A 16,049-nucleotide genomic window follows, 5' to 3' on the forward strand; every position below is an offset into this window, starting at 1 on the left:
GCCCGAGCGGGAGAAGGCGGCTGCCCGGCGCTGCGGGTTCCCGTGGGTGGGAGAGGGGCTGCGGGGCGGGGTGGCTCTGCTGCTGGGCGCGCCCTGCGGGAGGGCGAGGGGCAGGCGGGCTCGCTGCAGCCGCGCGGTGGGTGGAGGGGGGCCTATCCTGACGGGACCCGCCGACTTGCATTGAAGGAGGATTTCGGCAATGCAGACGTCGCCGTCCAGTGTGCTGAACGTCACCTCCCTCCTGCGGGGAGCAAGCCCTCCTCCTGCGGGGGCCGGGGCCAAGTTAGCGCTAAGTTTTCCCAAGCGGGGAACAGGCGGGGGAAGGGCTGTGCATAGAAGGAGGGGCTGGTTTGGGAAAGGACACGCTGCCCTCAAAGGAAATGTAGAAACGCTCATTGCCCACATCGTCTGCCTGCTGCGGGGCTGCGACTCCGCTTTCCTGCGGGCGGTGGGTCTGGTTGGAGGCTACGTTGTGTTGCATTGCTGCGATATTCCCGCGGCTGTACCGGAGCCTCTTCCAGCCAGCACTCCCCTGCCCCCTTCTTCTGAAGCCTTGGAGAGCAGGAAGCAGACTCTGCCTTCAGCTGCGCTGGCACAGAGCTAAAGCTGACCGAGCCCAAACCCTTAACGCGCATTGGGCAGACTCCCCCTCAGACACACCACCGCCATCCTCGGTGCTGGAATTAGGGGTGCGGGGGTGCTGCAGCACCCCTGGCTTCAAGTGGTTTCCATCATATCCAGGATTTACACCTTGGTTCAGTGGATCTCAGCACCCCCAGTGCAAACACTGTTCCAGCACCCCTGACCATCATCACACTGACTGACTGTGCATTGGTCACAGGACACCCCTGTGAGGCAGGGCAGTGCTCTTATCCCATTTGACAGATGGGGAGAGACTAAGGGACTTCCCCAAGGTCACACAGGAAGGCAGTGGCAGGGCCAGGACTTAAACCCCAGTTTTTCAAGTCCCAGGCTCACGCCCTAACCACTGGACCTTCCACTTAGTTGGTAATTGGTCAGAATCTGTCAACACTAGCATGTGGATGGAACAGAACCATTGGAAGTTTTTCAGGCTGAGCTTTGTAATGGTTTCAATTGAGCTGGTCGAGCTGGTGTGCTCTGCTGGCCTGAAACAATAAGCACATTGGCTCCATATGGACTGAAACTAGAGGTGCAGGGGTGCTGCTGCACCCCCTGGCTTGAAGTGGTTTCCGTCATATACAGGGTTTACAGCTCCGTTCAATGGCTCTCAGCACTGCTGATTGTCTCTGAGGTTAGCAGAAGTGCAGAGAGGTGTCAAGAGGCCATTTGCAACCAGGAGAGGGAAACCTGCAGTCATGCAGATACCAGGCTATGGGTGTTGTGGTCTAGAGTGGTCTATAGTGAAGCAGCAGTTGCAGAGGAAAGCAACCAGGGAAACCTGAAGAGGTTATGCTCCAGGTGAAATGACCCTGGAGTGTGGCATGGCATGTGCGAGGGCTAAGAATGAGGCGCCATGGTCTGGAATGCAGTAGGCATCAAAGGAATGGGGATAAGTGGGTCAGGTGCTGGAGCACAGGAAGGAAGCTGAGTGAGGGTAGTATGGGGAAGATGTGCAAAAAGAAAACAAAGAGATGATAGGGGGCAGGGAAGGAAAAGGGTCAATGGAGGGAAAAAGAGGATCCTAGAGGGAGCAGGTCAGTCACTGTTGGAAAGGACAAAGAAGAAGTGGAAGAACTGTAGACAATATGGCACTGGGAGAAAGTGGCTGGGAGGAAAGGAAGAGAAAGGCACTGGGAGAGAAGAGGGATAATGAGAAAGCCCCATCAGAGAAAGGACGGAGAGAGAAAAAAGGAAATAGGGATTGAGATTCGGAGGCACTCAAACGAGGAAAAAGACAGAGGGCTCCTGGGAGAAGAAATAAAAATGGGGAGCTCCAGTGAAGTGGGGAGGAAAAGCAAAATAAGAAGAGAAGAAGTATTGAAAGAGGAAAAACAGAGGGGAGAGGAGAGAAAATGGTAGAAATACAGATAGAGAGAAAGAGGGGGAAATGAAGAAATGGACTGAGAATAAAAAAGGAATAGGTAAATGGAAGGCAAAAAAGAAAAACCAAGACTATACAACATTAAGGCTGGCGATTCTGTTTATTCAGAATACATGTTGCTCTATTTCCCAGGCAGTAATCCTCCTGGGGACAGTGTGTAGCCAATCTCCTGGCCAGTTCTTGATGGAAGAGTTTTTCAACTGATTGCTCTTTCTTTGAGCTGTAAATTGAATCCTTTCAAGCCTGTCCCTGTCAGCTCTGTGTACCAACTTTCAGAGACCATATTACTAGCTGCCAAGAACTTAGCTGACCTCGTTGGCTTTTTCCAGCTTTAGTTCCTATGTGCCTGATTCTGCTTCCGTTGAAGCAATGGAAAGGCAAAATTTAAAATACTTAAATGATTTGGGATACGGCCCAGAGATTTATGGAAACATCTGGAGTTACTCTTGCCATTTATAAAAAGAAAAGGAGTACTTGTGGTACCTTAGAGACTAACCAATTTATTTGAGCATAATCTGTAGCTCACGAAAGCTTATGCTCAAATAAATTGGTTAGTCTCTAAGGTGCCACAAGTACTCCTTTTCTTTTTGCGAATACAGACTAACACGGCTGTTACTCTGAATCTTGCCATTTATGTCTTTTTCATGAGATAGACCAACTCTGTGTGAGACCTTCTCTTACCAAATTAATCAACAGGGCAGTTCTTGGGATGGTTACCAATGACACAGAGCCCCTTTTCTTGCAAACTGTGGGCTTACAGTGCTCATGAAAAAGACAGAACACAGTTCTAGACATAAATGAACTGAAGTATATTGCAGGCAAACTTCAATACCCAGCCCTGCTGCTGCACCTTTGCAAAGGTGTGCCACACCTTCGTTTTTCTAGCCAATCTCCCCTTAGCACAGGCTGAGAGCCCTGAAGTTTGACAAGCTGTGTAGTGGAATCAAGGCTGATTCTGAAATAGCAACACACAAAAAAGTTTGTCCCTGATTCAGCTAGCAGGAGTCATTACCCTGTTCTGGCCCAGCACCAAAGCTACTTGGAGGAATTGGAACTGGTAGAGCCTGAGGGAATGTGCCTTTCGCTAGTCAGCCAAGTGGAGCCTTTCATTGATATGCATTACTGTAATGCCTTTCAGCATTCCCTCCCTCTCTGTCTGTACAGTTGCTACTTTGCTTTAAAAGGGAGATAAGGACTTTATGCTCTTTCAGAAGCGTGACTGCCATTTCAAATTGTCCCAGAGATTGAATCATCACTATGCACCGAGCCTGCTGTACCAGCGCTTTGAAAGACAACCACTTCATATACGTATCATTCAAAGAGGCATTAACCATATGCCTTACTCCTGTGTCTGATGCTGCACCTGTTTATTTTTTGTATAGCTACTGCCAAGCATAGGCTCAGTGTCCACTGCTTATGTGTATCCATCTTTCTGTTTTTTTATAGGCAATTTCTGTAATGCAGTGGCCATCTTAATGCTATGCTTTGTCTCTCTAGCCAGTGGGCTAGCTTCACCTCCGCTGATACATGGAGGTGCAATTTACTCCGTCTGTATGGTCTGTATTCACCCCCAGGGAAGGGCAGCTAGTGTTTCCTCCTACCCTCCATCTTGGGGTCTTCCAGAGAAGGACATCTTTTACAAAAGCTCCAGGACAGCCTCCCTGTGCACAGGAATACACCAAATCACTATCAGTACATCCTACAGCTGTCCTAGCCATGCCTCTCTCCTCCTCCTTGACTGATACCACCCAATTCCAAGCTCTGGGCCCATACTGGAGGAGAAATGGTATCTTCTTTCTGCTACTGCAACCGCCATGTCTAGCTGTGCACAAGGATATACACTGGCTTAAGTCAGCATAGATTCAGGAATTATTCTGGCCCATTGTTATCTCTGTTTATTTTGTCCTTGATAATTGTATGGTTATATCGGATTTTGGACCTGGTGTTCATCTCATGTCAAGTAAATTAGGACTCCAGTGAAGTCAGTGGAGTTCTTTCAGTGTAAAGGAGTTCAGAATCAAGCCCTTTTCCTCTAAAGTTTAACTTTCCTTTGGAAATTTCCCAAGAAATAGATATGAAAAGTTATAATTTTTTCACCTATTAAATCATTTGACAGTTTTATTGCATCTCTAAACTCAGAGCTGTGAATCATTATATTTGCAGTACATAATATAACCTTGGACTTTTCAGGACTTTATCAGATATATGTGTATGTGGGCAGAGAGAGAAAGAGAGAGGGAGAAGGACTAACTAAAAAGCATCGTGCAGAAAAATATAAATATATGGAGCTACTCAGAATCACATCCGCTGAGGATTTTGTCCTTTATTTACCTCAGTTAGGGATGGCAGCATCTCAGTCACACACACCCACAGTCACATCCTTGCACACTTTCTATGTTACATAATTATACCTCATTTAGTTCTTTCTAATTACATTTATTATAATCATTCAAACTTTTACATTCTTATTCATTAACAGTAAAACATTGTTTTACTTTTGCTGGAAGCTTAGCTGAAGCTATGGAAATGCAACTAGTGATGTTCAGAAGGTGCTTACATCACAAGTTATATCTCTCTTCTATAAATTGTTGCATATGCCTGTCTCTGTTTAGATAAGTTAAGGCCAAATTCTGCCCTGTGCAAATGTGGAGTAACTCTATTGGCATTACTGAAATTATTCAGGATTTCCACAAGCATAATCAAGGCCAGAATTTGGACTTTAATGTGTTATACATTTTCAAGTTAAATTAATTCACCACAAATGCAAAAACATGGTAATCACTGTAATAATGATACTTCCATAGCATCTGTTATTTAAAGATTTCAAAGCACCTTAAAACCATTAATCCTTGAAAAAGCCCTTTCAGGTAGGTAACTCTTATTCCCATTTTGCAGATGGGGCAACTGAGGCATTGCAAAATTAAAACCAACTTGCCTAAATTCACAACAGCACATCTGTCACATGGACAAGAATAAAACTTAAATTCTGCAACTACCAACTCCCTATCCTTTCTCTCGAAAGGATGCTTTGGGATGCAATAAGACTCTTTCCACTGATATCAGTGTGCATGGGCCAAACCTTAATTTAGTGACTGTCTTGATTTTCATACCTTAATTTAGTGACTGTCTTGATTTTCATAACAAACTTCCTTTTTCAGGGAGTTACCTCAACTGTTGCACAAATATACTTGAGGCTAAATACTGTAGGACTGGCAATGCTCTACGGGACTGGTCTAAAGCTCATACAAAGATTTTCCCAGACTTCCATTGACTTCATTGGGCTTTGGATCAGGCCTCATAAGAACTCAACCACAGAATTAATATTTTTAAAAGCTTTCAAACATATGACATAAAGGTGTGAAAAAGAGAGAAATGCATGGCGCTCATTTTAAATACTTTTCTTGTGCTGCTGTACTTTAGAAAACATATAGCAACAGATGGGCCAGTAGTAGATGCCTCTGGTTTTGTATGTTTGTCAAGGTCTATGCTTTCAGAATTGGGAATATACCATGTGCATAGAAGCCAATCCTGAATTCCATGGGCATCCATAATTTCCATTGACTTCACTAGGAATACATGATTGGGTGTACAGTGAATAACTTGCAACATGTCTGCTTTAGTTCTCACCAATTTTTTGCTCAGAAGAAGGCTCCATTTTGAAACGTCAATGGTTTCTCTGATGTGGTGTTTGTGATCAAAACTGAAACTGCCAAACTCATTCACACATGTCACTGACTGATGGTAACAACTTTCAGTAACTGGGACTGGATTCAAACCAGTAACCTATCGGTGAAACTGGATGGGGTAGAGAGCCTGAGGCTCCCAATCCCCCCAGAGTGTTCCTTCTTAATACCACAATATCTTTGGGCAGGTGATCACGACCCTGTTGCAGTGGAGTGATCCGTTTCTGCGCTACACAGTACCTGCCACCTTTCCCAAGTGACACAACACTTCCATAGTCCTTAAAGACAGGTTTCAGAGTAACAGCCGTGTTAGTCTGTATTCGCAAAAAGAAAAGGAGTACTTGTGGCACCTTAGAGACTAACCAATTTATTTGAGCATAAGCTTTCGTGAGCTAAGTCTCTAAGGTGCTACAAGTACTCCTTTTCTTATAGTTCTTAAACAGACTCAAAACAAACCTCTCTACTTGCCATAGGCTCATGCTTTGGAAATTCGATTTTGATCATGTTTTACTGGTTTTTATGACTGTGTCCTACCTAAATGGTCTTAAGGGAATAAACTCTAAGTTATAGGCCTAGTGAGGACCAATTACATATAATGTATCTGCCATGAATAGCATGTAAATGAAATATAAATGGGACCATTTCTATGCTATGGGCAGATAGATACACAGAAATCTCTTACTACACTGATGGGTAATGCTAAAGTGGAAACTTTATTGCATTATGAAGCTGGAGGATAATAGTTATTGAATATTATTTCATGGTTTGTCACTTTTAAAGGCAAATGAATGTGTGAATACATAAGCAGTTTGAACAAAAAGTGTTTTAATTTAGATTAATAGATTTATAGGGTTTAAGGCCAGAAAGGACCATTAGATCATCTAGTCTGGCCTCCTGTCTATCACAGGCTATTAAATTTCACCCAGTCACATCCTGATTCAGCTTGGGTATCTTCTAGAAGGCTGGTGCCTCTCAACCTTTCCAGACTACTGTACGCCTTTCAGGAGTCTGATTTGACTGGTGTATCCCCAAGGCTCAGCTCTCTTAAAAACTACTCGCTTACAAAAATACAAAAGTGTCACAGCACATTATTACTGAAAAATTGTTTATATTTTCATTTTTACCATATAGTTATAAAGTAAATCTATTGGAATATAAATATTGTATTTACATGTCTGTGTATAGTATATAGAGCAGTTTAAACAAGTCGTATGAAAGGTTAGTTTGTACTGACTTCGCTAGTGCTTTTTATGTAGCCTGTTATAAAACTAGGAAAATATCTAGATGAGTTGATATACCTGTGGAAGACCTCTGCATATCGCCAGGAGTATGTGTACCCCTGGTTGAAAAACCTTTGTTCTAGGCATCTTGAATTAATTCAAGCGTTCACTCCCAAAAAACAAACAGCCTAAAAATGATTGCTAGTCAATTGATTTCATTTTAAAATGTCTCCCACTAGAACTCTGAACACGGCTAGTAAAATCAAAACTTCAGTCTACAGAATCTACTATTGATGCTTCCGGTTTATATTGTATTAGTTTTCTACAGAAGCAATTGCTGTCTCCCCATCTTTCTCCTCTAGGGAGCTTAAAAAATAATATTTTTAGGCAGGACTCTTCATGGCAAGGAAGTTCTTCAAATTCCTCCATGTAGAGAGACGTCAATGATAAAGAAGAGATAGGGTTCATAAATGCTGTAGTGGCCTGGTATGGTACCAGCAAGGAAACCCTACAATTTCATACTGGTAAAGCACATAAATTATGTAGCAGATTTGTTTTCACATTGTATGTTGGGCTCAGCAGAGGATATAGAGCAATATACCAAAGCAGCTCCCTTCTTTCAGTTGAAGTACTGGTAGAAGAACCACTCTGCATCCTTTAGCCCAGAATCTGACCACCTTCTTAAATTCTCAGATGGCAGATCAGACCCTAAGTAATATTCCACAAGAAGCAGTTATCCTACAAATAATGGAGCAGAGTCACTCCAGGATTAGCATTGGCTTCTCCTGGCAGAGATGCTGGCATAGTGCTAAAGACAACAGGAAGGACGTGAAATTGATTATTGTACCATATGCTGCTCACGACCTCCTCCACAGCAGGGGCATTCCAGCAGCCAGTGCTGCCCCCAAAGTATGTGGCCCTATCCAGAAACAGGATCTTGCTAGAGTAGCCAGGGGATGTGTCAGTTCAATGCCCTTTCTATTGCTAGGTTCTTGAGGAGCTCTCAGTAGAACTTAAATCCATTATGCCTTGGCATAAATGATACTGGAATCCTTGCCTGTCCAACTTGAGAAATGAATTCCTCCACTGGGCCCAGTAGCTTTTGCTGATACAGCAAGGTACTGTTGCTACCTTCTTGGAGCAATGCAGGTAAATCTGGCCCAGTATCACTGTTAATGTTGTTGGCCAGATAACGTACTCAGCAAATAGATTCATGGATTCCCAGGCCAGGAGGGACCACTGTGATCATCTGGTCTGACCTGCTCTATATCACCATAGAACTTCCCTGAAATCATTCCTAGAGCACATCTTTTTAAAAACATCCAGCCTTGATTTAAAAATTGCCAGTGATGGAGAATCCACCATGACCCTTGGTAAATTGTTCCAGTGGATAATTACCCACACTGTTAAAAAAAATTATATCTTATTTCCAATCTGAATTTGTCTAGCTTCCAGCCATTAGATCATGTTGTACCTTTCTCTGCTAGAGATTGAGGAGCTCATTATTAAATATTTGTTCCCCTTGTAGATATTTACAAATTGTTATCAAGTCACCTCTTAATCTTCTCTTTGGTAAGCTAAATAGATTGAGATCCTTGAGCCTATGACTAAAAGGCAGCTTTTCTAATCCTTTAATCATTCTTCTTGATGTTCTCTGAACCCTGTCAATTTAGCAACATCCTTCTTGAATTGTAGACACTAGAAGTGGACACAGTATTCCAGCAGCATTCTAGTGCCAAATACAGAGGTAATATAACCTCCCTATTAAATATTCCCCTGTTTATACATCCAAGGATTGCATTAGCCCTTTTGGCCACAGCGTTGCACTGAAAGATCATGTTCAGCTGATTATCCAACACGATCCCATGAGTCATCACATATGAGATTGTAATAAGAATATGCAATTAATGTGGCTGGGCTGGATAATTCAACCACAGAGAACATAAAAGCTGTGTAGGCCAAACCTAATATTTTAAAACACCAGTGTCTGCTTTTTCCATAGTCAACTCATCTTCCACAGTGCAACTTTCAACAAAGAAGAGAATGTCTTTTGCACTGAAAACACATGAATTTGACCTACACATCTGACTGAACCAAATGGGGAACAGAGGGATGTAATTGCACCAGTGAAGGCCATTTCTTTCTAACATCTACAGAAGTCTCTCTCTCTTTCTCTTTTTTCTGAAAGGACAGCAAGGAGTAATTGGAGATAAAAACAAAAACTAGGATCCCTGCAGGTAAGTGTGCTCTTTGCTATGCAGAGTACTTCCTGCTAAGGCAAGTCTAGCAGCATGACTCCTGAGATTGCCAGAGCGGAGCTTCTTTCTAGTTCTTCTGGTAAATCCACTACCTGCAGATCACAAGGGTCCTTTGCTGGGTTCTTAGCTGCCATATCACATAGGACTTGCATGCCAGCCAACATAGGCTCTGGGAGCATCTGGCCACCAGCTGACAAACAACAGCTGCTCCAAGTGTTCTAAATTGTAGCAGATAAGCAAAGTGTTGTGGGCAGTTTCAGTGGCCATTCAGTCTTTTATCTTCTTAACTAGCAACAATTAAGTGAAGTCAAAATTTAACATGTGAGAAACTAGTGGGCTGTAGGATTAAGAGTAGGTACTCTTTAAATAAACTGAATCACTCATAGCAACATTTTCTGTCTCAAGTTTAATAAGGCAGACAGGAATTTTAGAAATATCTAAGACAGACAGATACTGTAGATAGAAGTTTATCCCTATTTTTGAAGGTTTTCATGTCCTTGAATAATTCTTTAAGCATGTCTACTCTTCCAGCATGAACTCACCTACACCTGCAGTGAGCTCAGTATAAATGTCTGGATGTATGGATAGACTTCATCAGAGATGAAGCCATTCCTTGAGAAGGACATTCTCTTGCTTATGTGGTGCTCAAACTGTTGGTTAATCAATATAACAGTTTCTTGCTGAGAATCCAGTCTCTTTTTCATTGCTAAGAACAAACATGTCTAAACCTTTCTGCAGACTGAAAGCCCGCACAGATCTAGCAACATATTTGCTCCAGAACCCAATACTGTGTCTTTGGTCAGTGAGTTTTATCCTATGAAAGCTCTGCTTCCACACTCCAGGGGTGAAATCCTGAACCCACTGAAGACAATGTCAAAACTCCCATTGACTTCAGTGGGGCCAGGACTTCACCCCAAGGTTCTTTCTTAGCTGCAGTAAAGACTGCAGGATCCTTTTGAGAGTTCTTATGCAACTTCAGTCCAAGACAGGAATAAAAATAAGGAATAAAAACAAAAACATATCAATTTCAGACGATCACAGACATGTTTTCTCTGGCTATGATGTGCATGACACCCCTCTTGATTAGGGTTATTCTTCAAACTGCTTACAACAAAACACCTTACAATGTAGAAATGATTATACTGTGATGATGAAGTAATTGGTACCTTCCTTATTAATTCTGGACTCTTAATTCACTTGGTGATTAAAAGTAAAAAGGACAGTACCAGGTGAAAAAAACATCGAAATTCACAGTGGAGTATAGTGTCTTAATGATGACTGTTTCAGTGGTTTGAAAAGAAGTTTTAAGCGGGTGCCTTGGGAATAAATTAAACAGACCCTTTTTAGTATATCTTTCCAAGCTGTTTCAGTTTGGAACTGATAATTTATCAACTCTGTTTCCCCTAACAAATTAGAATATATATTTTTCAGGAAATATTTTCTGAATGTTTAATAGAGAAAGAGGGAATATGTAAAGATAGAAAGGAAAACTTAATACATCTTAGGCTAATTTTTTGCAATTGAAAGTTTGTTTTTACCTAATGTTTCTTATTTAGAAATTCATCTCATGTAATACACAATATTTTGCTATTATTTTGTATAATGGAATATTTTGCTATTTTTAAAAATTATGATACATTAATCAGTATTTCACTGATGAAATATAATACCTTAGTTCTGTTGCCCCTTTGGCATTTATGGTTTTCTGTGACACAAACCATGATAAGGAATGTAGTCCCTTTTTCACAGGATGCCCCTTAATAAGTGTTTTTTCTTTGTCCTGATATCACGATTGATTGCTTCCGGCCAGATGCCCCTAGTGTATACTTCAGCCTGCTGGGAAGGAGCAAAGGGAGCATAAATACTGGAAATCTAGAGATCAGAAAATAGAATTTCTTTAATGTACTACATTAGCAAATATAAAAGTCACTTTGTTGGTATGATACAGATGCAGAGCTAGATTCTAACTGACCCGTATGCTGATGTGCACTGGTGGAAAGGGAGTAAGGAGCCTCTCCTCCCCCTTGTGCATTTGCACAGGAACTGTCCAGAAATGCACTCCACTCCAGGGACTGCTCTCCAGAGACATTTCCCTAGGGAGGCAGGGAGGGGAGAAGGTAAGCAAAGCTGTAGCTCCGCCTATCATACATGCCAGCCAATACAACTGGCTGGTCTCACCAGGAGCTGATCTCTGAACACTTTAAAAAGGTGTTGCAGTTGTATACTCCTGTACACCATGTGAAGCTCCAGGAGACGATCTGATTCTGGGAGAATGTCGCTGGGTCTCTCTCAAGGGCAGTGCAACTTCCCCAATTGATGGCTGTACCTGTATAACCTAGCCCTCCATGAATACAGGAAATCAAAGATGGGTGGTGCAGTTTTTCTTACAGACTAATTAAAAGACACCACAATGCAGAACTCTTAGGCAATAGGGTAAGCTAGAAAAGACTTTTTGAAGGGAGGCACAGGACTCTTTCTCCAACATTATGTAGCTCATTTTGACTGGAATAAGTTTTACTCCATCCAGCATGCAAATTAGATGGTCCAAGGTACGAGCATCCTTAGAAATTCAAACCCTGATCTGTGAGATCATTTTCAAAGTAAAGTGATACACACAGTATTGTCTTTCACTGCATTTGTGCAGTTTGAACACCTCTGTTGGTGTATTTAACACATAGGTCTAAGTGCATACGGATGAGTCATTTTGCCTATGAATTAGATGTAAAGTGCAAAATTTTGCTCTCTTTTACAGGTTGGAATTGCCATGGAATGTATCTTAAAGATGCTGATATTTCCATATAAGGCAACTAATTGGGCGGTTGACTCAGGAATGTGTGCATTAAAATAATAGGGCTGAGAAGACAATTCGGTCCCTGGCAGGGGTGGCGCAAACGGGGCAGTAGAGGCTAGTGCCCCCACAATGGAATTATTGTGTGGGCTGACCTATGTTTATGCCCTTGAGCATCGTGCAGTGGGCACAGCCGGCCGGGGGATAGGGCTGGTTGCCGGAGCTCGTGCTGCCGCATATGCAGCATGCAGCTGCTGAGGGCACCATGAAATTTGGGGCAATTTGGTGCCTCAAATTTCATGGTGCCCTACTCAGCTGCATATTCAGCGTATGCCTAGGGACATCCCTGAATATTCCCAAGCTAGCTATGTAGTTAGCTCAAATAACAATAGCAGTGAAGCAGTTGCAGCATGGGCTGAACAACCCTTCCCAGGACCCTGGGTATGTACTCAAATGCTAAACCCTGTTGTCAGAGCTTCACTATTATTGTTTCAGAGTAACAGCCGTGTTAGTCTGTATTCGCAAAAAGAAAAGGAGTACTTGTGGCACCTTAGAGACTAACCAATTTATTTGAGCATGAGCTTTCGTGAGCTACAGCTCACTTCATCGGATGCATACCGTGGAAACTGCAGAAGACATTATATACACACAGAGACCATGAAACAATACCTCCTCCCACCCCACTGTCCTGCTGGTAATAGCTTATCATCCGATGAAGTAAGCTGTAGCTCACGAAAGCTCATGCTCAAATAAATTGGTTAGTCTCTAAGGTGCCACAAGTACTCCTTTTCTTTTAGCTTATCTAAAGTGATCATCAAGTTGGGCCATTTCCAGCACAAATCCAGGTTTTCTCACCCTCCGCCCCCTCCGTACAAACTCACTCTCCTGCTGGTAATAGCCCATCCAATAACTCTGTTATTGTTAACAAGCTAGCTAGATCAAAGCTAGCACTGGTACAGGGGTCTCAAACATGTGGCGGCCCGCAGGGTTATTTTCTGCGGCCCGCCAGCTCCCCGCGGCGCTCCCATCCCACCCCCCCAACGTTTACCTAGAGCAGCTCCGGCCCGGCATGCACCGGGGGCCGGGCAGGCTCCCTGCCTGCCTGCCCTGCCCTTGCTCCACGCCGGGGGTGTGTGTGTGTGGTACAGGGGTCTGTGTGTTGCCCTGGCCACTCCTCTAGGTATTTCCCCCGAAGCTCCCATTGGCCGCAATTCCTGCGGAGAAGGGGTTGAAATGGGGGCAGGGAAGGGGTGGGAAGAGGAGGGGCAGGGGCGGGGCCTCATGGAAGGCATGGAGTGGGGGTGGGGCCAGGGCAGCAGGTGTGGGGGTGGTCAGTCGTGCGGCCCTCTGGCCAACGTACTAGTCCTCATGACTGAAGAGATTAGCACTCTCTTTTCCCTACTTCTGTGTGAACATTTAAAAACCGTTCAGAAAAACCTTATATAACTGCATATCCACGTAAATATCCTTGCTCCTATATACTCATGTATGACCCCATTTTTTGATATCTAGATATGCAACTGATACACAAAGTTTTGAAAACATTGTGCTTAGTTGAGGGAAGGGAGGGAGTTATTTTTTGGTTTTTTTCTGCATCAAAATAGTTTTATTAGATGATATAGTTACCTCATATCGTGTACATCATCTTTTTTTTTTTAAATAATTAAGTAGCAACACAGAGTGTGCTGTTGGAGAAAACCTTTGGTCTACATGTGTATTGGCTTACACACGCATTAGCTTATATCAGTAAACACCCAAGTCACAGTGTAAAACTCTAAAGAGACATAACAGTTCACCATACGGATTGCATGATCTCTTCAGTAAAAAAATTTGCGTGTGGATGTCCCATAACCTGGCTTTAAATTGCGTAATGATACAGAACTATTGTTCTTGATGCTAATTCTAGCCTGCAAATGCAGTGCAGCAATGTGAAAACCTTCGGGTTTCCACTTTTCAGTGTATTAAATGACCTGTGAATGTATTTGAAGCTTTCTAGGTTCCAGCCCCTCAGCATTAATTAGCACTTCGTTTGTGTTCAAAATGAATGGACTAGCATACCTTAAAGAAATTAGCTTTTAAAATGAAAACACGGCATAGCTGCATCACATGCAGGTGACTAATTTAGTCTTAAACAGAGCTTTGAATGACTTTAGACAGCCATCAGAAAGCTCCTTAGGGGCCTGGTCCTTCAGGGAGCAGGACCATGAATGCCCACTGATTTTAACAGGAGTTGAAGGCATTCATCAGCATATAGGATTGGTCTTTAGTTCAGATGGTAAAAGTACAGTATCTGCTGGTGTGAACATGGTGCCTGGAGGGGCCACACTGAGAATGCTTACTCAGGGCAAACTGCAAGGAATAGGGCAGACAATTCTCAGAACTGGTGGTTTATTCTATAATTAATTAGATTCACCAAGCCAGTAACCAAATAGCTTCTGTAATACCACACTGGTTACCAAGAAGCCAAACTACCATCCCCTTTAAGCAATCCAACCTTTGGCTTCCATCCAGGCAGAGAAGTCTAACATAGTGAGGGGTTATTGAAAGCCTTATTCACCATATTTAAAGTTCTACCAATCCCAACGCACCAACCACATTGCCCACTAGGTCAGTGAATATTTCAAATCTCACCCAAGTACATGCTTACAGCCAATCCTTATTAAGTAAATATAAGGTTTATTAATAAAAGAAAAAAGAAAGATTTACGTATAGTTAAGAGATCAAAATACATACAAATGTGTGTAAAGTTCTTAGATTAGTTTCATAGCAGAGATGGTGAGGCTGCTGATTTGCAAAAGTCTGTCTGGAATCCATTTAAAAGGTTACAGTCCACGTGCAGTTTGTTCAAATTCTTCCATGAGAATTCCAGGGTAAATCCAAAGAAATCCTGGAGATCTCAGTCTTGTGGCTTAGACTTTCTCTGTTAAAGTTTAAGCAGGTCTGAAATAAAAAGGATCAGGCCCAAAGCTTCCTTTATAGTCGAGGCCATTGGATAAGCTTCTTGACAGCAATTGCCACAGCAGGCTCTTTGCTTTGAAGTTAATCTCCAGTTTCTTATGCATACACAGGTAACTAATTGTATTAATTAACATAAGGCAATTAACCATTCAAATTGTAAAGGCAGTTCATTATGGCATAGACAATTAAGCTGAAAACAAATGTAAATAATGTCATTTCCTACAGTATCCTACATCTTTGATCTTAAGGTTAATTGACCCATCCACATGCAATTAAGACAGGAAAGGGAATTAGTATCTACAGACTAATCTGGTTACATTGTTAACTTCTAACAAGATTTAGGTAAACACAAACCCACTGCATCTACACTTTGATTCTCTAACAAACAATACAGGCAAACATATTAAAGATTCTAGTCTACTTAACACGGCTTTGAGAACGATCTACAAGGCATGGCCATGTTTACCATTTCAGTGCCTCCTGTTAAGTTGTTTTGGGTCACACACAAATTGACCAATCTGTCAGTGTCACAGCTGATAATAGAGAAGATACTAGCTGTCATTCAGCTACTTTGAGGCAAAGAATAAAATGGTGGCCCAGTTTTCAAATGTAGCTACGTAATTTGCCTACTGCAGTGTTATAACTGATCACTCAGATGGGCACATAGGTGCCCAATTACTCAATTTAAATGCCTGCATGCAGATTCAAGCAGCCAAATAATGGAATTTGCACATTCTGTTAAGATACCAATGCTTGAAAACTGGTCTCTCTGGGCCAAATTTTGATTGCAGTTACACTGGTGTAAATTTGAAATTGCTGAGCTTGTTCCTCAGGTCTGGCTCAACCCTGATTGGTACAGGACTCAAGGAGGTGCAGACTAAGCTGGCCTAGTCCCTAGTGCAATTTAGAGAATCCCAAAGGCTGCTCTAAATTTCACCAGCTGGTAACAGCCCCCCAAAGGGCTATTTCACCAGCCAGGGATTACTGGAGTTCAGCAGTGCTCCAGCCACACCCCCAACATTAGCCCATTCCCGTTACTCCAGAGTAACGCCAGTGTAATTGAAAGAATAAATAAATTTTCCTCTCCCCTCTTTAAAAAGAAACACCATGTTGCATAAA

The 16,049-nt window shown here is 42.6% G+C and overlaps 1 protein-coding gene and 1 long non-coding RNA gene across 2 annotated transcripts in view; one reads left to right on the plus strand and one right to left on the minus strand.

Annotated features, from left to right (window-relative positions):
• SLC35F3 (solute carrier family 35 member F3) overlaps positions 1–16,049 on the plus strand; it is a 276,349-nt gene that overhangs the window by 164,464 nt on the left and 95,836 nt on the right. The window lies entirely within an intron of this gene.
• LOC144262186 (uncharacterized) overlaps positions 14,720–16,049 on the minus strand; it is a 36,471-nt gene continuing 35,141 nt past the window's right edge. Inside the window, exon 3 of the long non-coding RNA XR_013345498.1 lies at positions 14,720–14,892. This is a non-coding gene — a long non-coding RNA (uncharacterized LOC144262186). The remainder of the gene's footprint in view (positions 14,893–16,049) is intronic.

The sequence above is a fragment of the Eretmochelys imbricata genome, chromosome 3 (assembly GCF_965152235.1).
Source record: "Eretmochelys imbricata isolate rEreImb1 chromosome 3, rEreImb1.hap1, whole genome shotgun sequence".
In the NCBI taxonomy this organism is placed as follows: Eukaryota; Metazoa; Chordata; order Testudines; family Cheloniidae; genus Eretmochelys; species Eretmochelys imbricata.